General features: G+C 36.8%; 1 protein-coding gene across 5 annotated transcripts in view; it reads left to right on the top strand.

The window, feature by feature from the left end:
- The window catches only part of SOX5 (SRY-box transcription factor 5), a 1,095,444-nt gene that overhangs the window by 294,061 nt on the left and 776,127 nt on the right, over window positions 1–25,256 (top strand). For all 5 annotated transcript variants that reach the window (XM_066264766.1, XM_066264755.1, XM_066264754.1 and 2 more), the window contains one exon: window positions 17,064–17,160. The gene's annotated coding sequence lies outside the window, so the exon portion shown is untranslated. The remainder of the gene's footprint in view (window positions 1–17,063; window positions 17,161–25,256) is intronic.

Raw genomic sequence — 25,256 nt, 5'->3', positions numbered from 1 at the left:
ACACCCTGCTATGAAAATCTCTGTGTCATCAGACACTGGAATTATTGAAGTAGTGGAAGAACAACTAGGTTTCAATGGAGTCTTTTAAGGTCAATTTTTATTATTATTATTAATTGAGAGCAGGGGAGACAGACAGACTCCCACATGTGCTCCAACTGCGATCCACCCAGCAAGCCCACTAGGGGACGATGCTCTGCCCAGCTGGGGCATTGCTTCATTGCTTAGCAACCACGCTCTTCTTTGTGCCTGAGGTGGAAGTCATGCAGCCATCCTCAGCACCTGGGGACAACTTGCTTTAATCGAGCCATGACTGCGGGAGGGGAAGAGAGAGAGATAGAGAAGCAAGAGGAGGAGGAGTGGAGAAGCAGATTGGCGCTTCTCCTGTGTGCCCTGACCAGGAATAGAACCTGGGGCCTTCATATGCCAGGCCAACACTCTACCACTGAGCCAACTGGCCAGGACTAATTGATATCAATTCAACATCAACAAGAATCCCTAATTTTGGGTACAAGGAAGAAGGAAAATATAGTCAGTCAAAACAACTGAACTGTGTCTGGGGTGAGGTTCTCCTGAGGCCAGGCCCCTCTTAAGTTAGACAACTCTGATCTAAACCAGTCTGCTCTGCCCTGCTCTGGTCTGCTTTGGTGAGAAATCATTGGTGTGCCAACTCCAGCAGGGAACATGCAATCTTCCTTCTTTAGTGGAAAGGGAAAGTATGCTTCCTTAGCCAGAGGGGAGTTGACTTACATAGATAGACATCCCCATCCCTGGTCCCTGATTGGTCTGAAGACTCCAATTCTTTGCAGTTTTATTGGTTCATAAGGCACTTTCCTGATTGGTTAGAATGGAACCTCCCTGATTGGTCGGTGAATAAGCTGATGGGGATATAGCTGCACAACTATGGAAACAAATTCTGTCCTATCTGATGAATTAACGTACCAAGAATTCCTTTGTAAAGACTGGCTCAGAGTAGGCAGGCAGTTAAATGCAGAAAGGCTGATTCTGTGCTGCAGGCTTTCCTTTGAAGTGCAGGTTACATGAGAGGCCCCTGTCTAGAAATGACTATTATGTCCTGATATCTGTTTTATTCAATTTGAGCCTCGATAGCCAATGGGATCCTTTCTTAGTAGGTATCTTTTTTCTCAAGGTCTGCAAGCCAAAAGCTAATAATCTGTGGACATATTTTTAAATCACATATTTTTAAATCTCACATTTCATAAGAAATTTGATAAAGCTTTTCAAATTTGATGTGATCCGAATATATATATATATATATATATATATATATTTTTTTTTTTTTTTTTTTTTTTTTTTTTTTTCTGAAGCTGGAAACGGGGAGGCAGGCAGACAGACTCCCACATGCGCCCAACCGGGATCCACCCGGCACGCCCACCGAGGCGATGCTCTGCCCATCTGGGGCGTCGCTCTGCAGGAGGGGAAAGGAGAGACAGAGAGGAAGAAGGGGAGGGGGGTGGAGAAGCAGATGGGTGCTTCTCTTGTGTGCCCTGGCCGGGAATCGAACCCGGGACTCCAGCACGCCAGGCCGACGCTCTACCACTGAGCCAACCAGGCAGGCCAGATCTGAATATTTTACTTTACCAAAAACAAGTTGCCAAGAAAAAAAATCTATAACATTAAGGATAGCAACAAAATTTTATCAACCCTGCCTTTGGAACGATTTAATCATCTTTCTCTTGAATCCATATATGTCTCTGTGAAATGCTCTCTGTAAATTTTTATTCTGGACATAAAATTCTGTGTGAAATTATGATAAGAAAAGGTTATAATTTTATATTCCTTTAAAGAGGACATCCCAAATCATGTATGTTTCAGGCCTCACAAAACTTGTATCCTCCCCTGATAAGGATACGTGTTGCAACATTGCATATGTGCCAAGTATCTAAAATGACATGTTCATTGGTTTAAAACTGTAATAATAAACAATATCTGCAGGTGGTCCTTAAATATTGAAAATTGGCCACACAACTAGGGATTGGTTTCAATTAACAGAGTATTCTAAATTTGATTCTAAGTATTTTTTTAAATCACAGTCAAAATTTTATTTATGCAACTTTAAGGTTTTTCAAGTAATTATACCTCAAGTATTAGTTTCCTGTTTAGTCAAATTTTGTTGAACAGTATTTAGTGTTTTCCACCCCAAATAATCTCTCCCTTTGATGAGATTGAGTGACAGTGAGATGATCTGATCCTACGTTGTCATTGATCTGGGGGCCCTGTCTTCATTGCTCACTTCTGGCTCAGGTAAGAACTGTAAATAACTGAACCTGAAATGTCGGAGCTGTTTTAGCCCCTTTTCTTCTCCATAGCTCCAATCCTCACGGTACCCCACTTGTATTTCTCTTGTTGTCAGCCTGTCATCGTGCTCTGCTTCAGACAGCCACTCCCAAATGTCTGTTGGATGAATTATAGGATTTATTTTATTTAGCTCTCTATGACTGCTGCCTCTACCACCATTGGCAACTATAAGGAATATTCACAGCATATTCATCTAATTTTTCCTAGCAACCATTGAAGTAACTTTTGTAAAGTGACACGAAATACAGCATCTGGTGGTGACGGTATTATTGTCCTGAAAAATATCTGTCAGATCAATTAAGAATATTGTGGTAATAATTTGCTGTTTTGATAAATATACTACTTGGCATTTCACTTCCCAAATTGGAGTACTGTCTACAAAACCACACTGGATCTCTATTAAAGTCGATACTGTACCTATATCTTAGAAAGTGTTGCAACTGGACTCGAAGTGTTTTATTGGGCATGATTGCCTTGATTTTCTTGCTTCTGTTTTCTGTTCCTTTATGTATGCTTTATGTGAATGAGATGAACATTAGCAGATTTATCTACATCTCTTCATTTCTATTCCACCAGCAATAGCTCCTTAGAATAATATTTGAAGTTATAGTAATTTTCTTCATATCAGAGAGTTTCTAACTATGTTAATGGAAGTTAGACTGGTTGCAGAAACATTCGTGAGAACTACCTATGCTGTAACATTTAAACAATTTATTTGATCTCTCTTTAGCTTACCTGATCATGCCTTTGGAACATTGGTGTTGACCTTGTTGGAACTTTGTCTATAATCATGATAAGTCCTTCAATAAAATCTAACAGAAAATGACATTTAAATTTCCAAGTCATATATTAACCCTTTGAATACTGTTTGATGTGCTGTGCCCATAATAGCAAAGACTTTCTCTTACGACATTGTATTCATATATTATTTCCTTACTGTCCAATGCCTAATGATTTCATGTTTTTAAAACTAATAAAAGAGAAATTATAATTATATAAATACACAATAATTCTGAGCATTGCTTATTGCCTAATAAAAAGTGAGAATAATTTTTGAGGGCAGCAAAAGGCAAGTAAAAGTTTAGCAACCATTGGCCTGACATGTGGTGGCGCAGTGGATAAAGTATCAACCTGGAATTATGAGGTCGCTGGTTTGAAACTCTGAGCTTGCCTGGTCAAGGCACATATGAGAAACAACAACTATGAGTTGATGTTTCCTCCTTCCCCCTATCCCTTTCTCTCTCTTCTCTTCTCTCCAAAAATAAAAATAAAAAACCAGAGTTTAGCAACCATCAAAAGTACAACCTGTTTTTCAAAGCAGCTATGTGACTTTAGCCTAATGTCTGTGAACTTTCATTTCCTCATGTGTAAACTCATAAAAAGCATTACCCCTATTTCTTCACCTGGCCTACTCCTAATCATCCTTCACTATCCATCTCAGTCATCCTTTAGTTTGGGAAACTACTGCTTACTCCCAGTGGAGGCTGGATCCCTTCTTGTGCATACTCACCCAAAGTCCTATGGCATTCTGTGGAAGCTGCCTATTACTTTCTCTCTCTCAGTGCATGAGCCTCTCAGGGACAGGGACCATGTCATTTTATCACCAGTCTGTCGCTCATACTGGGAGGCAGAAAAGAAAGTTGATAAGGGCATAAACTGAGTTGGGCATAAAACATCTAAACTTAGATTTGGCTCCAACATTGATGGTCATGTAGCCCTGACAAAACTATTTAATTTATGTCGATCTTTGTTTCCTCCTGTGGAATGATGATAACAATGACTGGCTGGTCACTGTTATTGTCAGGAAAAACTTAAGGAATATTTGTTAAGCTTCCAGCAAAGTACCTGGCATATAGAAAACACTTGGTCAATGCAGTTACTACTGTTATTGTTAGCTAACTACATTTTTTGTTGAAATAAACTTAACATTGTGCTGTTTGTTCAGATATAGGAGTTTATGCTCATTCCATTCTACTGATTGACTAAGAAATAAAAATAGATACTTTTGGCCTCTTGATTTTGCTTATGGGTATTACAAAATGGCAATCTGTTAAATGGTATGCTTAATGTTGTTTGTATACATTTGTTAAGAACTGTGAATTTTACCCTATTTGCTGGCTAATATATATATATCAGCCTGCCACAGTTTCATGGATGCTGACAGAAAACGCTGGAATCCTGGATCCGAGGCAAAGGACAGTTATCACTCATAGCTATAGTAGTAGCTAGAATACTAGCATTTGTACCAGTTCCCCAATCCCCAATTCCTACATGGTGATTGAAAGAGAGCCTGATGATACTTATACTTCAGGGGGAGAACATATGAGCTTAGGGAACCCAACTCATTTATGTTGGGCAGTAAGCATGACTAACTTTGCCACTAAGTGAGATATTATCCTTATTATACTGGATAGTAAACAAGCCTGGCTTTTGCTCTAAAGGGAGACCCTATATCTTTTTTTTTTTTTGTATTTTTCCAAAGTGAGAAGTGGGAGGCAGCAGACAGACATACTCCCACATACACCCAACCAGGATCCATCCATCATGGCATGCCCAGCAGGTGGTGATGCTCCGCCCATCTAAGGCATTGTTCCGCTGCAACTGGAGCCATTTTAGTGCCTGAGGCGGAGGCCATGGAGCCATCCTCGGCTCCCAGACTTTGCTCCCATGGAGCCTCAGCTGTGGGAGGGGAAGAGAGAGATAGAGAGAGGAGAGGGGGAAGGGTGGAGAAGCAGATGGGCACTTCTCCTGTGTGCCCTGACCAGGAATCGAACTGGGGACTTCCACATGCCAGGCCGATGCTCTACCACTGAGCCAACCAGCCAGGGCCAAGACCCTATATCCTATATAGCTTTCTTTATATAAATAATCTTGACAAGGTAGTCCTGAAGAAAAGCATTTGGTGCCTTTACTCATAGGAAGTACAGAAACACAAGACCCATAGAAAAGTGTCTTTCAACATGGAAATTTGCCTTTCTATAGGGTGGGTTTGTAGCTTTCATCAGATTCTTAAAGGGAAGTGCAAACTAGAACAATTTGTCTGTAAGTCCCAAATTCATTATTCAAATGCTACCATACCTAAAGACACCCAAATGTAAACATGAGGAAGCAAGGGAACCATGAGGCATCTTTATGACTCAGGCAACTCTCTGACTCAGAATCGGGGCTTTTATTTGGCTGGTAGTAAAACCAGAACTAAGTTCAGAGATGTTTCTGGTCTCAAGAAACAGTCTTGAGAGCTCTGTTCTCAGTGAAGAATGTGAACAGGCTGAGGGTCAAAGGTGACAGCTTTCTCTTTGAAAAGGATATTAATTATTATAATGCTTGTTGAAATGTTTTAGTGCATAAAAAGGACAACCAAATTCATCTTTTAAGATTGGGTGTGCATTGTTGTGAATTAAAAAATATTTTTTTAATTTATTTATTTGAGAGAGAGAGACAGACAGACAGACAGGGAGGGAAAGAGAGAGAGGGAGAAGAGAGGGAGAAGAGAGGGAGAAGCATCAACTCACAGTTTCTTTTTAGTTGTTCATTGATTGCTTTGTGTATGTGTTTTGGCCAGGGACTCAAACTGAGCCCGTGACTCCTTGCTCAAGCCAGTGACCTTGGGATCACTGACTTGACCCTGTGCTCAAGCCAGTGACCCTGTGCTCAAGCTGACAAGTCTGCACTCAAGCCGGCAACCTTGGGGTTTTGAATCAGAGACCTCAGCGTTCCTGGTCAAGGCTTTATCCACTGTGCCAACCACTGGTCAGGCTGTTAATTTTTTGATGTATGCTTTACATAATGGAGAAGTCAGAAGTTATTTCCTTAACTCAAATTTCCATTTCATTTCATATTATCAAAATATATGCTTCTGATCTTTTCTTATTTGCATCATTTTATTTTCAACATTCTTATAGGCAAAGTGTTATAAATAACATGACAAATTATTTTATGGTCCATTTATCTCAGCAAAGGTGCCCTCTGTCACTTGAACCACTGTTCAATGTATTGTCAAACAGCAAAGATTAAGGCATAGGTCATTTTGTGGAATTAGTCACTACCCAAGAGCTTATAGTCTTATGCCAAACCAGTCATTAGTACCCAACAAATGTTACATTCTAAAAGCATTATTATAATTATGTAACAAAAATAAAAGACAAAAACAGATGGCTTAAGTAAAAATACTGCTAATCCAGGGTTTCTCCACCTCAGCGGTATTTACATTTTGGACTGAATAATTCTTTGTTGTGGGAAGCTTTCCTGTGCTTGTAGGATGTTTAGAAGCATCCTTGGCCTCTACCCACTTGATGCCAGTAATATCACCCCCTTCCCAAAATCCCCAGTCACAATAAAACCATGTCCATAGACATTGCCAAATATCCCCCAGGGTGCAAAGTATCCCTCTGTTGAGAAGGACTGTGCTATTCCCACTTTCAAAAGTGGGAGCATTCCATCTGTGAATGAGAAGGAAATTGAGAGTGTAGCGTAATCCTGATAAACATTCATAATTCCTGCAGTGAATTAATGCTTGTATAGTTTAGGAGGTTTGAAAATAACCTCTCTTGCCAGTGCCTGAAGTAGTGCATGTGACAGTGCATTATGGACGGGGAAGAAGGCTGGACTTGTGTGTCTGCCTTTTCTCTACTGCTTTGTGGTTTTGTCATTTGGGGTCAAAGCACAATTTTCCTGAGGTTTTTGTTTTTGTTTTTGTTGTTTAATTTTCAGGAGAGGGACCATTCCCTGTCTTTCCTATCTTTGAGAATTGCACTGTGGATCACACCAGATAGATGAAGTGAAAACATCTTAAAAAGTCTGAAGAGCTTTATAATTGTTATGATGTGAAAAAGTAAAACGATTTTGAGAAGGTGTTGAAAATTTTAGAGCATTCCTTGAAATAACTAGGGGAACCCTCAGGCATGGCAAAGAAAGGATTTGAGAATCTTTTCTTTTGAAGATGCCCTTTCGCCGGCTCAGCTCACTTTTCTGTGTTCTTGTCATGTGCTGAGTGGCTGTGAAAGAAGGTGCAGTTGAAGGAGTGGTGGAAAGGCTTGGTTGACAGCGGCGAGGAAGCAGCACTCAGTGTTCAAAAAGCACAAGTACAATACTTTGTTCATGTTGCCTCAGTATCCAAAAAGTATCTATCAACTGAGCAACTAGAACCTTTAAGAAAGGACAGAAAAATAAAGTTACTGTTGTAAATTTATTTTAAATGGATATTGTTGATTTAAGTAATCACATATCTGACTTACGATGTTGTATGTCCTTTATTAACAAAAATACTTTGTGTTGTATTTAATAACTTCATCTTTGGTTGTCTGCGTGATAAAACTTTTCTAATAAAGCATAAATGCCTCAATTTTTTCTTCCTTTTAAATATTTAGTGCTAGCCTTCCTTGCCTGAAACTCTATGAAAATATATGCCTCAAATTTGAGCAATAGAATAATTTAGTCTCAGATTAGAATGGAGCTTCAAAGCTAGATGATCCAATATACTATTTAATTCAGAAATCCTATTCTTAGATCTCTGACAGGTCCTGCATCTCCTGCTTGATCTCTTACCTTTCTTCAGTATAGATTATATTTAGAAGATTTCAAAGATGAGAAAAGTGAAGCATAGGTAGGTTACGTGACTGTGTCTTAGATCCCTTGATAGTAAGTAGCCAAGCCAGAAAGTGACCCATTATATCTGAATCCAGAGCCCTTGGTTAAATCTTAAATCATTCTGCTCTGCTCCAACCAATTATTGGCTGCATAACTTTTTTTTTTTTTAAAAAAATTACTTTTCACAATGCACTGAAATCTTCCTCTAACCCTGCCATCAAAACAAAAACAAAAGTAAAGCAGCACCTTGTTCTTGCATGTGGAGCAAGAGATAATATATCTACTCTATACTTTTGTAAATGGCAGCCCTTAAAATATCTGATTCTACTCTCTGATTGGCCCCCACACCTACCTACTCTTAAGTTTGATATTTTTCAGGGAAATATATCTTCTCCTCTTAATTGGACTTGACTTAGCACAGTTGTCATACCCATTTCAGTTGAACTTTGCTGGGTATTGAATACTTATGTAGTTCCCTACCTGTGAGATGGAACCAGTGTTTGAAATAATGTCTTAAAATTAAGCATTAGTTTTATCTGCCTTTGATTGGGACTCTCTACAGTTGTTCACTATGTTCTCTTTTCCACTGGTGACTCTGGTTATTTGATTGCATTATGATTGCTATCATTAAAAATCACAAAGCAAATCTTTTTGTTTTGATATTTTTATAAAAAATTATATTAAAGTTTCAGCTTATGTATTTAAGTCCATCATTTCAATTTTAAGATCTTTTTAAAATTTTCTCACAGATTAAAGTTCACATTTGATAAGTATATATTCATCTTTATCTATGATTACTCCATAATTATTCAAGAGTTTTGAGTAAGCTAAACTCATAAATATTATTTGTAACCATGCCCATTAATTATTAAACACATGTCTCTTTCAGGAAAATTTAATCTATATGTCTGATTCATAGTCCCATAATTTTAAAAAATGTAATTTTGTAAGAGCTATCTAACATCAGTCATTTTTATGAAATGTTTGTGTGTGTTTCTGTGTGTGTTCATTTCTAACATTAAAAGGTCATGTTTTATTATGAAAAAACAAATGCTTACATGTTAAACATGTCTTATCTGAGACATAAACCTAGTTAACTAATCCCTGTCATCTAACAATCTAACATTGGAAAAATGTGTTTTCCTTACAGATTGAGCTCCTTAAAATAGACTGGCAGATTCCAACCATGTTAGGCACTGGGGTACAATTTCTAGGAGCAGTAGTCTCTGTTGCCTCTTCATTGGCCCAGAATAGTCAACTTAAAAAAGCAGGATATCAATAAACAATTGACAAAAGATATGGAATAAAAATAGATTGTCTGGTACATGAATGTTTAATGAAATATATATATATATTTTAGACATGACAAGTATTGGACCATGAGGCTTGGCTCCATACTATTGAGAGGGTCCTATAATATAGTTTGCCTTGGCCTGCTTCAAGGAAGCTGTGAATAAAGGATAAATAGCCTGACTAATCAATGGCATAGTATATAGAGAGTCTGCCTGGGTTGCTAAGGACCCAGGTTTGAAACTCTGAGGTCACTGGATTAAGTATGAGCTCATTGGCTTGAGCATGGGATCATAGATATTACCCCATGGTTGTTCGCTTGTGCCCAAGATTACTGGCTTAATCAAAGGGTCACTGGCTCAGCTGCAGCCCCCTACCCCCAGTCAAGGCACATATGACAAAGTAATAAATGAACAACTAAGGTGCCGCAGTGAAGAACTGATGCTTCTCATCTCTCTCCCTTTCTGTCTGTCCTCCATCTCTCTCATTCTCTCTCTCTCTCTCTCTCTCTCTCTCTCGCTAAAATAAAAAAGAGAGATAAATAATGGTTCTGCAACTAGGTGATAAAAACTAAAATTAAATATGTGCTCTATATGGTGCTCATTTATTTATATGGTCAGGGACCAAGCAGGCAGAGGGGAGACCCTGTGATTATTTGAAAAGGGGGCGTGTAATGTTGGAAAATTTTTATACATTGGCAATAATACATGGTAAAATAGCAACCTAGAGGTCAGGAACAATAAGGAGTTACTAGCACCCATATGCTGAAAGACGAAGGGGGAGGCCAGGTTGTCAGGGTCACTGGAGGGAAGCTGGCCCAATGGGGAACATCTGGCAGGAGGAGAGCCAGGTACAGGTGGAGCTGCTGCCTGAAATACTTGGAAAAGTAGAGAAAAAGGAGGAGAAATCTGAAGAGAAGGTTGATAGATGTTGATGCTTAGGGATTCTTAATGAAAGTTTGTTTTACTAGTGTCTCTATTTTGTATCAAGAACTAAATGAAAGGAAGAGAGATAGCCCGAGGCTCATGAGCACACATATAGGCACACAGGTTCCCATGCACGTGCGCATGTGCACTGTCATGTTCCTCCCTCCCTCGCCCTTGTACCATGCTTCAATCTCCTCCCTGTCACCGAACTCACCTGGAAGCCAGATGCCAGAGGAGCCTGCGAAACTTGACCCACAGGGCCCAGCACATATCAGGAGTCAGCTGAGCTAAAAAAGGACCCAAGGCAAAGAGGCTGGCAGACCCTCACCCAGGACAAATGAGACAGCGATTCCTCTCCTGTCATCTATACAAAGCCCCAGCCAGATATTTCTGTTGCTCTGTGACTTTCTGAAACCCTCCAAAGTACCCTGTGTCCAAACCTAATTTTGTTGCTGTAAGAGGGATTGAACATGCGCAATGTGGTTCTTTGATTATTACATGCATTCTACATAGTAAACTATGCAAGAACTTAAAAATTCTAGACAAACTCCAGATCAGTTGGAATATTCATAGTTTCAGTTTGAAATCCTTACTTTGCATAGAGAGTGAGGAATTGAGCAAGGAATGATGATATTGAAAACTTTGGCCCCTTACATAGCGATGGTGTTCAGCACACATTTATTGCATTTTGTTAATAAGAAAAACCATACTTAAGTTTTTGCATGTTCAGCCATGAATACTGAAAATTAAAACAAAACAGCAAAATGAGAGTATGCTGGCTATGTAATTATTTATATTAACATATAAGATACTACTATATTGCCTGACCTGTGGTGGCGCAGTGGGATAAAGCGTTGACCTGGAACGCTGAGGTTGCTGGTTCGAAACCTTGGGCGTGCCCGGTCAAGGCACATATGGAAGTTGATGCTTCCTGTTCCTCCCTTTTCTCTCTCTCTCTCTCTCTCTCTCTCTCTCTCTCTCTCTCTCTCTCTCTCTCTCCCCCCCTAAAAATCAATCAATAAAAAAAATAAATGAAAAATTAAAAAAAGAGACTACTATTATATTGGAATTCATCAGTACTGATTTTGTATTAATAAGTAGGTACTTGATTCTCAAATATCTTTAATTCTAAAGAAGGTGGGATTTAAAACTAAAAATAACCCTTTCCAACCAAGAAAATCTGAAGTCATTTCCAAGGTTACCCTGCACTGTTGTGCAGGGAACACATTTTCTGAATGACCCGCCTAACAGATTTCTCCATTCTTCACAAAGGAACTTTCTGTGTTGGCAACAGCTCCGATTTTCCAACCCTGATATTATTGGGGTAAATGTTGCCAGGAGAAGTTTCATGGCCTTTTTGAAAGACGTTGGACTTTTACTATCCATGTCAGGATTCTAAGAAGCCCGCTTAGAATACCTTGGCTCTCAGAAGGATAGCGCCACATGCGGGTTTTAGATTTTCAGGTTTGCCTGCTTGCATTTATGCCAAGAATACTTTATCTTTACTACTTTCTTGTTCATCCTTTGTGTAATAGTAGAACCTTTAATTATATCAAGATCAAGATGCAGATCACAAAACGTGTTTTTCTTCTCAACTGACTATATTAAGACGACGACATGGTCTCGCTGTGCATGCACTGATGTTCCGTTGGGCTAATATGCACATTAGTATTGGTGTATTTTATAGAAGCCAAAGTATTGTAACAACTTGGTTAAAGAAACTTGCATAAGGCCTAGCAATTAAATTTTTTTTAAATAAAATTTTACTTTTTTATACAAGGGTAAAGCCATCTACACAGTGAAAAATAGGTTTTTCAACTGGATCTAAATAGTTGGGGTTTTAAGGATCACATGGTGGTGTTAGGCTGTAGTGAAGCTTATAGATGCTGGCATCAGACAGGGTCAAAGCCCAGATCCAGCACTGCCTTAAGGAGTTGATCAAGTTTCCTAACCTCCCAGTGTCTCTTTGCTAAGACAAATTTTCTGTGAAACTCAAGGGTAATGGACCTAAGTGCAAAGCATTTAGAAAAATAAATTGTAGATAACACTATTAAAAAATCATTAAAGTTCATCTTTGATTAAAAAATACCAGTTTTTCTTAAGTTATCATTTGTTTTCATGTTCAAATTAGGTAGCACTTTTTTTCTAGGCTTTTTTTTTTTTTTTACTGCCTCTTTCCTTATTTACCTCTTATCTCTATTCTTGTGCCCTGACACTATTCTTGAAATGTCCTGAGATATGGATTTTTGATCCTAAACATCTGGGCATGTTGATGTTGTGTGAGATGCTTCTTATTTCTTATTATATATTCCTCATCTACTCCTTTTTCCCCAAGTCCCTAAAACTATCCTAATTATTGATCACATGTACTCCCTTTGTCTGAGGAAGATGGTATTGGAAAACAACGGGGAAATACAGTGGAAGTAAGATTGGGTTGATGTCTCTGTAGCTCCTCCCGCTTTTAAAATTGTTTGAATTTCTGAAATTGAAAGATCTCAAATTTGATAGGAAATCACATAAGATCACAGTTTTTCCCATATCCTCTATGTCAGGGGTCCCCAAACTGCGGCCCCCTGAGGCCATTTATCTGGCCCCCACCGCACTTCCGGAAGGGGCACCTCTTTCATTGGTGGTCAGTGAGAGGAGCATAGTTCCCATTGAAATACTGGTCAGTTTATTGATTTAAATTTACTTGTTCTTTATTTTAAATATTGTATTTGTTCCTGTTTTTTGTTTTTTGGTTTTTTTTTTTACTTTAAAATAAGATATGTGCAGTATGCATAGGGATTTGTTCATAGTTTTTTTTATAGTCCGGCCCTCCAACGGTCTGAGGGACAATGAACTGGCCCCCTGTGTAAAAAGTTTGGGGACCCCTGCTCTATGTGGTGTCTGTGTGTGTGTGTGTGTGTGTGTTTACTCAACGTGTATATATTTTCTATTTGCCCCATCTGGCATCTGCTTGAGTACCAGTCTTGCTGGCTGTTCTATGTCAAGAGAACTTTAGCCTTTTCATTATGAAAGAAAAAGAAATGAAACAGTTGTCAAAAAGAAATACTTCCACTATCCTCCCCAACCTCACTTTTTGTTTTGCTGTTTTTAAGCAAGTTTCTTGCCATTTACCTTTGCATTTGCATTGCTTATTGATTGTCAATTTTAAAATTGTTTATTGTGCTTTTTTGTTTCACTGTTGAAGAGTTAAAACAAAAGCTACCAGGCCCTGTGAGGTATACATTTGCATGCGGTAAGCGTTGCCCAAGGAAAAAGTAATTGCTAATGCATATTTATGTGGCACAAATTTGCCATTTGTTTATGCATAAAATTATCAATAGTGCAGGGCGGCCCAGCCGTAGAAAATGGTGACCTTTTTAGCTTAATAAATAGAAATCAGCTGTTATTGTGAAGAGATCAGCCATTTATTCTGTGTTGAGGGACATTGCCGGGAAAATGCAGATTGGGACTGGCAATATCATTAAATGGAAGGCCAGCAACCCTTTCGGTAGAGTCTATTATACTTTATCTAATAGGGGATAAATGACTCTGCTTGGCAAATGGAATAAAGAACAACAGTTTTTTTTTCTTTTTTTCTTTTGAAGTTGTATAACATGAATTTTTAGATGGTAAAACTGAACAAGAACTTTCATGCTGACCTGTTGCTAGACTTTTCCCACAAAGTGTGTTTTAAGTTGCTTTTTTAGTCATTATTTTTTGTCTTGATTTGTATCCATTGAAACAAAATAAATCTAATGATATTTTCACAGGAAAGTAGATCTTCCTTTTATTTTTAGCTTTCTGTTGATTTTCTTTTTGATCATACTTTTTTTTTTACATTGCAGGTATTTTTGCATTTTACAGGGTGGCTCTATAATTGATGTCTTAAAATATTAAAGGTAGAAGAAGAGATTATCAAAATAAAGTTCCTAATAGATTGTTAACTGAGGTATTTTGTTGTTGTTGGAATAAGTAAGCATAATACCTTCTAAGTGACAAAAATGGCTTTTGAAGTAAGTCTCTGTGTCCTATAGATTAGAGAATATTCTGTAAATTAAGAACCTCATCAGCATATTTCCTTAACATGTAAAAAACCAACAGCTAGCCATTGTATCTTTTTGGGTTGTTTCACTGACATCTCTGATAGGTGAGATGCCCTCAGTCTCCCCAGAGCTCTTCTCGGAAGGGGGTTTAATGTGATGGCATCTCACACTAATATCTCTTCGTACGCTAGTGAACATTTCTACTTTCAAGAGTTTTTTATCCTCTTTTTCAGTTTTTATAGAGTTCACTGTTAAATGAAAATTCTGGTTTTTTTCAATACTATTATATAATACTTGATGCACTCAAAATTTTATGTAAGTTGTGAACCAAGATAAGGAAGCAGAGACCCGTAAACTCTCCGCAGAACCTGGCAAAGCTCTTTGAAGCTGCCGGTGCCCCTCCCTGATTATGTCTGTCATTGCACAAGTGCCAGGCTCTGAGCTCCACGTTGCTGCATCAGTGGTCCTCCCCTGGCCCGGCACCTCAGCACCCCCGTGCGCCCTGCAGCTCGCCACCAGCGTGTCTGAGGAACGTTTACTGGCAGAAGTGAGTCCATTGTCCTTTTTCAAAGCAGAGAGTGTAAATAGGATTCAGACACAAGGGTACATTAGTCCATCAAATGAATATATTTTTATGTCATTTATAAGGTATTGATTTTAGAACCATTAGATGCACGGTCCCTAGTGGGAGAAAAAAATAAACAATGATTTAATGGGTAGGCTGGAATTCCAGAGGAAGAGCAGCAATAATTAACCCCTTCTTCCTCAGCTCCTTGTCCCATGTATGTAATGTCTTGAAGTAGCTGAAAAGAGGACTGGGGGTGGGAGGTGAGGGACAGTTTATCATCTGTCTTTTCTGCACTTTACAAGGGTTCACAAATAATTTTCAACTGGATGATTCTTATGTCTCTAAAGGTGATAGAAAACATTCATCAGAGTTGATAAAAGTTTTCAAGATCATTTTATATAAAGTAGTATTTAAGTTATGATTACATTTTATTTTTATAAAATCCAGAGTGTATTTATTTAGAGAGCTTTACTAATTTAAGGTATTTTTGTAGAGATTATAGGCTATGAAGGGATAAAGTTTAGATTTTTTTTTTTAAGGAAAAAGATCCTATTGTCAACTCTAAGGAAAGTTCATGGTGCCATGCCAGCCATATTCTTTCTTAGGCAAGTTATAAGGAATGTTAGTGAGAATGGCCCTCCCCTTCATTTTTAACACAGGGTGCTTCCTGTTCTATAAATGCACAGAAATTTATTGTTTTATACTAGTCTCTTTTCAGATAAGAGGATGACTCAAAATCATTTTACTTCTGTGTTTACTTTCAGTTTCAGAGCACTCATAATAATTCCGCCCAACTAATACTGCTAGCAAGTAAAGTGAACTTCTCTTAGGCTGCTTTGGTAGTTACATCTTTCTTCTAATATCTGAAAAAAAACTAATTATACTATAGGTAGGAAATTTTTTTTAAAATTCTAATTATATTTTCAGACTTCTGCCATGCTGATATGTTATAGTTGAAGAAAAATATGCTAAGTGAAATCAGATGATCTCAAAACTTGATCTAACATAAAGATTATGATATTAAACCTGTTTATTAGAATTTTATATTTTCACTCAAGTTTTTTTGAGTTCCATGATGAAGATATAAAAATACAGGCTCCCTCTTGTGGGTAAAATGACCACCTGTGTATTTCTGTGCTGCCCACATAGAGGGTATGGTACAATTTCTCTGTTTCACTTTTAAGTAAATTCTACTGTAGTAGTCAGAGGTGACATTTCACTTAACTGAATAAAAAAAGTAGAGTTTGGGCTATATTGTACTTTTAAGCAAAATTTTAATGATAATTAATAATTTTTTGTCTTAATTGTCAGACAACCTTTATTTTACTGCAGCAGTATAATTTCTGATGCTCAAAACTTTTAATAACATATCATTTTGAAATATTTTCTAATGGAGTAATTCGTGAACTAACAAAATAATATGAAGTCTTCCCTTTGTCTATGGGAGAACCTTTGGATTTCTGTCCTCATTATCCAGCGTTCTGATATTAGAATAACGTCAAGTTCCCCCCTCACAATTATGCACCAGATGCACAATGGTAATAAAACATCCCAAATACCATAAACCTTGTTTGTGGTCAAAACTGAGTAGTCAGTGGTATAATGAACGTGAACACTGAGCCATTGCTCAGTTCTCCACAACTTTAACTGACAGCAAAGAGACTGAGCTGGAGCTAGTGCTATGGCTACCGCTACACACACATTCCCTGCTTTCAGAGTCTGATGCTTGGGAATTTTAGCTGATTGCCAGAGGCCATTTCTGTCCAGCCTGGGGAAACTGGTAGCAAAACCAGAGTATTATTCACTAATGAAAGTGGCAGGAACAGTGTTTCTGCAGTTGAGCGGGGCAATCACAGAAGTATCTAGAAGAAGGGATATGAATGTAGAGGTAGCTGAGTGACTGACTCCCCCTAAGCAATTATGAGTTGACCTTGCTGTCAAATATTTGAGTGGAATTAACTAAGGGACCTATGAGGACAGCTGAAGATCTCTCATAAATCATTTCAAGAAAAAAGAATTTTTCTGTCCTAAATCATCTGCAGGATGTTTACTTGAAAATTAGATAAAATGAACAACTTCTAAGGAGATTAACATATATGTATATATTCATATAATATAACATATGCATATACATTTTTATATGAACTCTGATGGCATTCTAATGTCAAATCAATTCCTTTTTTACATAAACAATGACTTTATTATATATCTATTTATATAGACTTATATAAATATATAAATTTATTTTAAAAAGCTTAGATATCTTATGTTTCCAAAAGTCTTATGCTTACTTTTTCATAAAAAAAGAGATATAGAGTGTTAATGGTCTAATTTTATTTTTTCTAGCATTCCTTTTGCTGATGACACAATCCCTGTTCGGATCTGTGCACAAGATTCTGAAAGCTGAACAGAGAACTTTGGCATTGCACTGGGCAGGAGAAAGGTATGTTCATGAAAAATGGAATATACACTTTTGAAAAATTGATTACTACATTTGCTACTTCCCCCAAATTAAGATTTACATGCCTTCTCTTATTTTTAATTGATACATTTAATTTATGACATATGCATATAAAACTACAGTACATAGATTTTTTTTTTACTCAGATAACAAATGGATATGTGATTATGATTCTCAAGCTCATTATAAAGGTTATGTCTCTCAACTGGCAAATGATAGCAACATTCTTTTTATTTTCCTGATGAGAGACACTTTTTCTTGAAGTTGCAAAAGCGTTTTATTTCCTTTGCGGGGGAAAAAGTGTTTTAAACCAGTTATTGCTGCTTTTATTTTGTTGCTGCAAATGAAATACTATTTTGGGTCACAACAGGTAAGTCACACATTTTACAAAAATTTCCATAGGTTATTAAGTATTTCAGGGCATGCTTTAATACAAAAAAAAGTTATACTCGTGTGAACTGGAACTGAAAGTTTGACCACAGACCTAGAGTTGAAAACCCTTTTATTATCCCATGGCTGACTATCACATGGGGGCAGCAGAAAAGTTTAGAAGTAAGGGGTCCTGTTGTTTAGAAGTTTGTCCCCACTAAGATGGAAAAGGCATTCTTTTTTGATCTCTGCAAAGAATAATGAAAAAGTAGTCTTCTTGCAAAGTGAGCTAAAACTTCTTTGTTCACTAATCTACTCTTAAATTCTTATGACCAATGCTTCTAGCAAGATGCCTATTTATTTGTGAAAACTCTTAGAAACAATGGTGATTTTTACATTCTTTTTAAAAATAAATTGTTACAAATCTAAATAATAGTTTAAAAATATTTGTAAATAAGACTTCATGTAGTCACAGACAAATGAAGCATAATGTGCAGGAAAGCTTGGTGAGTAATGGATATTATGCTAATAGGAGTTGCATAAGTCACAAATGGATATTGCAGATATGAACTTTTCTAACTTTAGAAGTAAAACTACCAGAGTAAGTAAAAGTAAAAGGCAAATCAAAACCTGAGGCTACTTTTAATAGATAAGATAAATATTACATGTTATATAAGAAACACACGAACATTTTAATTTAAAAGGTAAGGTTTAAGAACAAATTATTAATGAGAAATGTAATTCAAATATAAACTGTCATTTACTATCTAACTAGTAAAAAGTAGTTTGAAATGGCAGTGCTGTAATCAGAATGTGAGGAGATAGGCGTTTTCAATGATGTTAGAAAAAGGTTATATATATTTGCTCAACTTTCCAGGAAGTGATTTAGCCATCTCTGTTAAGAGCCTTAAATGTTTTCCAAGCATTCGATGCAGCATTTTCACTGTGTTAGTTTGGAAAATATCTGATTGCAAGTAATCCCAAATAGTTTTTTTTAAAAAAACCTAGAATTTTATATTTCTTTGATATGACACCTGTACAGGCAATTCAGAGCTGGTTGGATGGCTCTGCGGCCCAGAGCTTTGTCTATTGCTGTGCTGCTCTGAATGCATGGCTCTTATCCAGAGTCTTGGACTAGCTGGTGTTGGCACAACAGCAATCGTATTCATATTCCAATAGCAGAAAGGAGGGCTATCTAGAGGAAGTTAGCTTTCTCGCTATAATGACATCTTCTGAAAAGTATCCATACTCCTTCCACTTGCAGTCCCATGGCTAGAACATAGTCATATGATCACTGAAAAAGAGGCTGGAAAATGTAGGTCTTTTTTTTTTTAATTTTGAAATATAACTGTGGAGGAGTTATTAAGTGTAATAATAAGAGAACAGAAATTAGGGCTTAACTAACAATATCTGGTAATTTCATTTCCAAGAAACTTACTTAATGAAAAAATTAGAGGAGATAACATTTATTATGTAACTATGTTAATTTTTATATATTTATATTGGGAAGAATTTGAGATTGACTAAACTGTCCAACAATGAGTAGAGGTTAGATAAATTTGAGTACTTTAATATGATAGGATATTATACAGTTCTGAATTAAGAATTTTTAAAAAGTATTCTATTACTTTAGAACAATGATTTTCAACATTTCTCACCTCATAGCATACATAAACTACTAATTATTAAATTCTGCGGCACACCTAAAATATATTTGTTCTGATCTAACAAAACAAATAAGTATAATTTTGATTCATTCACATGGAATTGCTGTTGTTTTGACTGTTGTCATTTTTTTATTTGACAGTCTAAGGGAAAAGAGGTCAGTGCTTCTGACTAAATAGCCAGGTATTGCATATTTTAAAAATTCTTCCAGCTACTTTAGAATATTAGAGTGAGCATTTAACTTAAAGCTAAATGAAAAATCAAAATTAGGTAACAATCTATGAGAAATTCTTTGCAGATATTAGAGTGAGAGCTTATTCCCCCTGGAACCTAACCTGACTTCACTATTTGGAATTTATCAGAGAAGCATAATAATGAGGAGTGTAAGTATTGGAGGCACACTGTTTGGGTTCAGCTCGTAACTGTACCACTTATGCCTTACCATCCTTGGGTCCATTCCTTAACCCAGGGGTCCCCAAACTTTTTACACAGGGGGCCAGTTCACTGTCCCTCAGACCGTTGGAGGGCCGGACTATAAAAAAACTATGAACAAATTCCTATGCACACTGCACATATCTTATTTTAAAGTAAAAAAAACAAAACGGGAACAAATACAATATTTAAAATAAAGAACAAGTAAATTTAAATCAACAAACTGACCAATATTTCAATGGGAAATATGCTCCTCTCACTGACCACCAATGAAAGAAGTGCCCTTCCAGAAGTGCGGCGGGGGCCAGATAAATGGCCTCAGGGGGCTGCATGTGGCCCGCGGGCTGTAGTTTGGGGACCCCTGCCTTAACCATTGATCCTTCATGTGTAAAGCCTAAATAATAATAAAATACACTGTATCATGCAAACACTTAACATGTCAACACTGGTGTAGCTACACTGATGTTAAACAAAATAGACTTTAAAGCACAAACCATTACTAAAGATACTTTATAAATGATTCAAGTTTCAACTCAACAGGAACATAGAATAATTTTAAATCTAAATGCCCCAAATAACATAAACTTTAAAAAATTTTAAGGAAACATTGACAGAAGAGCAAGGAGCAATAACGTTTCGACAATAACTGTGGATGGTATCTCACTTCTCTTACTAATGGATGGAGTAAAGTAGAGGAAGTCTATAAGGATGTGGAACCTTGCATACATTTAAAAAATTCATATTATTTTGAAGAACACATGGAACAGTTACAAAAATTAATCCAGTGGTGAGATTCAAATAATTTAACAACCAGTTCTCGGTCCTAATGACTGTTTTAAGTATAAAAAATTATATACTGAAGGTAGTTTATTATTTCATGCATTTAATATTTAAATAAGAATGATAAAAGAAGTACACAAAACTATATTATGTTATAAGAAAGTGTTTTAAAATATTAATAAAAAAATATTAGGCCCTGGCCGGTTGGCTCAGTGGTAGAGCGTTGGCCCAGTGTGTAGAAGTCCTGGGTTCAATTCCCAGCCAGGACACATAGGAGAAGCGTTCATCTGCTTCTCCACCCTTCGCCCCTCTCTTTTCTCTCAATCTCTGTCTTCCCCTCCCGCAGCCAAGGCTCCATTGGAGCAAAGTTGGCCCTGGGCACTGAGGATGGCTCCATGGCTTCCGCCTCAGGCACTAGAATAGCTCCAGTTGCAAAGGAGCAACGTCCTGGATGGGCAGAGCATCGTCCCTTGGTGGGCTTGCTGGGTAAATTTCAGTTGGGCACACGCAAGAGTCTGTCTCTCTGTCTTCATGCTTCTCACTTCATAAAAATACAATAAATAAATAAATAAATAATACCTGACAAAAAACAAACTGTTATTTAAGGTATTTCCATATTTCTGCTTGATTGGCATCCTCACTTGCAATTTTCTTCACTTTTATCTGAGCATATCACCTGTGTGATTATCCTTAACCATCTTTTCACTATAGGAATAGGATCCCATTCCTTTATAATGTAAATTTATTACTTCCACAGTGGGGGGTTGCCCAGGTGCTCACCTTAGAGAGACCCTGATTACAAGTGCCATTTTAACCAGTTTGCCAAACTCAACAAAAAATTAGGTATTGGTTCTGCTGAACCAGTGCAAACCCGCTAATCCCACCACTGAATTAATGGTACACTGTCATATATTAGTTCTCAACCATTTCAAAAAAATTGAAATGATAATGAACTTATGCTGCAAATGAATAACAAAAAAGAACTATAAATATTCCAGAATTTAAAAAAATCACAATAAAAAATAAATATTTTAGACCAATCAAAATTGAACATTCTGTGTGTAACAATTTTATAATGCCTATTAATTGTATTTACTAGGAAAATTGTGCCTTAAATAAATGTATTAGCAAAAAGAGAGAGTAAAACTAATAGGCCAAAATTAATCTCAAAAAGACCAACAAAATAAACTTAAAGTAGTAGAAGGAAGAAATTAATTGAAGTAAGAGCAAAATTAATGAAGTGAAAAAAAAGACAAAGTGAAAAATTGACTGTTTGCAAATGACAAGTGAAACTTCCAAAGCTCTGATGAGACTGAACAAAAGAGCAAGTGACAAGAGGCAAATTACGATGATCAGAATGACAAAGGCAGCATTACAGTAGCCAATGTAGTAAGCAAAACAAAGAAATAAAGTTATTAGAAGAAAGAAACAATCAGTTATCATTATTGGCAGATGATATGAGTTAATAAGAGCATTTAGTAAGGTTAATGCATATAATGCAATATACTGAAATCAACTATATTTCTATAAATCAGTATCCATTTTTTTAGTAGTATACTATAATATGAGATGTGTTGTACCTCTATTGGAAAAGTTGTGGAAATATAAAGAAAAATTTTCAAGGTTGTAATAAACGATGAGATAAATTGTGTTTATGTACTGAAAGATTCAACATTATAGAAATGCCCCTTACTCCCAAATAGATTTGTAAGTATAATGTAATCATAATCAAAATGCCAAATGGTCATTTTGTGTTTGTTTCTTTGTTATTTGTTTGGAGAGTTGTGTGAGTGTGTGTGTGTATGTGTGTGTGTGATGTGACAAGTTGATTCTGAAATACAAAAGTCAGAGAATAGTCAAGACACTCTTGGAAAAAAAGAAAGATTGGGTAGGAATACTTGCCCTACCAATATTATAAAGGTCTATTCATTCAAAAAGTGTGGCAGTATAGCAGAGTAGGCAAGTAGACAAATGAGAAGAGAACAGAGAGCTCAGGAGGATCATGGATATGTGGATATTTTATTTATAACAAGGGCGGTAGTAAAAGCAGTAGAGAAATAACAGACTAAAATATTTGGTAATATGGAATTTGATGGTTAATTGAAAAAAATGAAATTGGATCTCAACCTCATACCACACACAAAAACCAATTTCACTTGGTCAGAAACTAAGTGTTAAGTGGCAAAACAATAAAAAACACCCAAAAGAGATTTTCCCATATTCTCATATAAGAGAATCTAAGGAGATAATTTTATGATCTGGGAGTAACAAAGGATTCTTTAGACAAAAAGTACATATTCTTTTTTTTTTTTGTATTTTTCTGAAGCTGGAAAGGGGGAGAGAGACAGTCAGACAGACTCCCGCATGCGCCCAACGGGGATCCACCCGGCACGCCCACCAGAGGCAACGCTCTGCCCACCAGGGGGCGATGCTCTGCCCCTCCAGGGCGTCGCTCTGCCGTGACCAGAGCCACTCTAGCGCCTGGGGCAGAGGCCAAGGAGCCATCCCCAGCACCTGGGCCATCTTTGCTCTAATGGAGCCTTGGCTGCGGGAGGGAAGAGAGACACAGAGAGGAAGGAGGGGGGGCGGGGTGGAGAAGCAAATGGGCGCTTCTCCTATGTGCCCTGGCCGGGAATCGAACCTGGGTCCCCCGCACGCCAGGCCGACGCTCTACCGCTGAGCCAGCCGGCCAGGGCAAAAAGTATATATTCTACATTACGTTTTTTAGTAGACTTTTTTCTGAGCAGCTTTTGGCTTACAGCACCAATAGCAAAAGGTACAAAGGTTTCCCATATGTTACCTTTTCCCTTCACCCCCACACATGTCCTCCTCTATCCTAGTGAGACATTTTTTACAACTCATGATTGCTACATCATTATCACCCAGAGTTCAGAAATTTTGATTAGAGGCCACATTTTCTGTTGTTGTTTGTTCATAAGAAGCACCATAACAAGAGTAAAAAGACAGGACATAGAATGCCCAAACATGTAAAAACAAACGTTTAGTCTCAGTATAAGTCAGGGCAATACTAATTAACGTATAGTGAGATCCCACCATGAGTGCCTCAGAATAGGAAAACAAAATGTCTATAACAGGTCAAGGAATTGACAAGGTTGCAGAGTGACAGCAATACTTAGAGAGGGCCTTTTGGGATATAAATTAGAACTATTGCTTTTTGATATAGTGCTTAGTAAAGTTGAAATATATAGTTCTGCTCAAGCATAGCAATCCTAGATATGCATCCTATAGAATATATGTGTATGTGTATCATTAGACATGGGCAAAAATGTTCACAGGAGAAATATTTGTATTTGCCAAAAATTGGAAACAATTCAGTTGCCGTCAATCAGATGGAAAATATAGAATAGTCATTAAAAAAAATATAAAGTGTTAAAAATGGACACATTTTAGCGATCTAATTAATATTCAGTGGAAAAAAAGCAAAGACATAAGAATACACATAGGATGATTTCAGGCAAAAATTATGTTGTTCCGAGATGCATTGTAGATAGTACAACTATAAAGAAATATAAGAAGATACCACAAAGAGCTGGGGAGTGCTGATCTCTGGGAATAAAGAGAGAGGCTGAGATGAGGGAGGGAGGTTTGGGTCAGAGCACTTCTCAGCCAAGGGGGTAAGTCAGTGGTGTCTTGTATGGTGGTTGTTACATGGGTGCATGTTTTCTTCCACTTGTTAAACTGTACATATTGTATGTGTATATTTTTATAATTATAAGTGTTAAGATAAAACAGAAAATAGTTTTGACAAGACATTATTTTTGTGGTACATTATGTTTTATGAAGGAAAAACATGTTTGCAAATAGTATAAATTAAATCAATACATATTTCAAAATTAGGTCAAATAATCTAAGATGCTTATAAAGACCTTCCCACACTAGAAATAAAGAATAATAAGATATTAAAGTAAGCATTTATTTTTTCTAGTATTTTTTCTAAAATATCTAATACAGGACATCAAGCATTACTAAAATGCTTTCAGAACTATAAAATTATGAATATTTTGTTCGTGTATATATTGAAGTACAACACCATATTAAAGCATCCTTTGCATATGTCAACAATATGCACAAAAAAGACTTAGTTGAATATTAGATTTTATACTGCATTGAAGACAAATAACAGCAAAAATAAGTACTTTCCATAGATATTTTAAATCTAAGATTTTGTCGAGATAAATTGAGAATATTGGTTAGTTATAGCATTTGTAGCAGTTATTTTTGTTTTGCTTATCTGCTTCTGTGTTAACATTCTTTGAAAATGTCACTGCATTTATAGTTATTTGCTTTAACCATTTAGCCAGTTCAGAATTTGTGATCCTAAGTGGTTGTTTTTTGTGCACACCTTTGGTCACTTTTCTCTTTTACTTGCTAATAAGCAAGCTCTTTGCTTTAACTGTTTTCCAAATCCAATCACTGTTTTTTCTCAGTCACCCTATTCTGGAAAGTAAAACTCTTTATTGCTTGAAAAAGAAAAACAATCCCTATATATTGTAAATTGTCAAGTGAGTATTTTATAATTAAAGATTACTCTGCAATATACAATTTTTAAGGCATTTATCTTGACAGGGTTCACTGGCCTTTGAGAATGAGCCACTTTGTTGACAAATCTATCATCTAAATTGTGCAACATTAATGAGAACTCTGAGTAGTGCCCTCTTACATTTTAATGTGGGTGGCAGCTAAAGGGGAGAAAAAATACCACCAAAACAAAATGCTGAATATGATTGAAGTTGATTTTAAAAAGGTCTGCCACCTGTGGATAAAAATGTGCATTACTCCAAACACATAATAATTAACAAGACTTGAAAGGC

The sequence above is a fragment of the Saccopteryx bilineata genome, chromosome 1 (genome assembly GCF_036850765.1).
Source record: "Saccopteryx bilineata isolate mSacBil1 chromosome 1, mSacBil1_pri_phased_curated, whole genome shotgun sequence".
NCBI lineage: Eukaryota > Metazoa > Chordata > Mammalia > Chiroptera > Emballonuridae > Saccopteryx > Saccopteryx bilineata.
The sequence above is the reverse complement of the archived record's forward strand: the minus strand, read 5'-3'. Positions and strand labels throughout refer to the sequence as shown.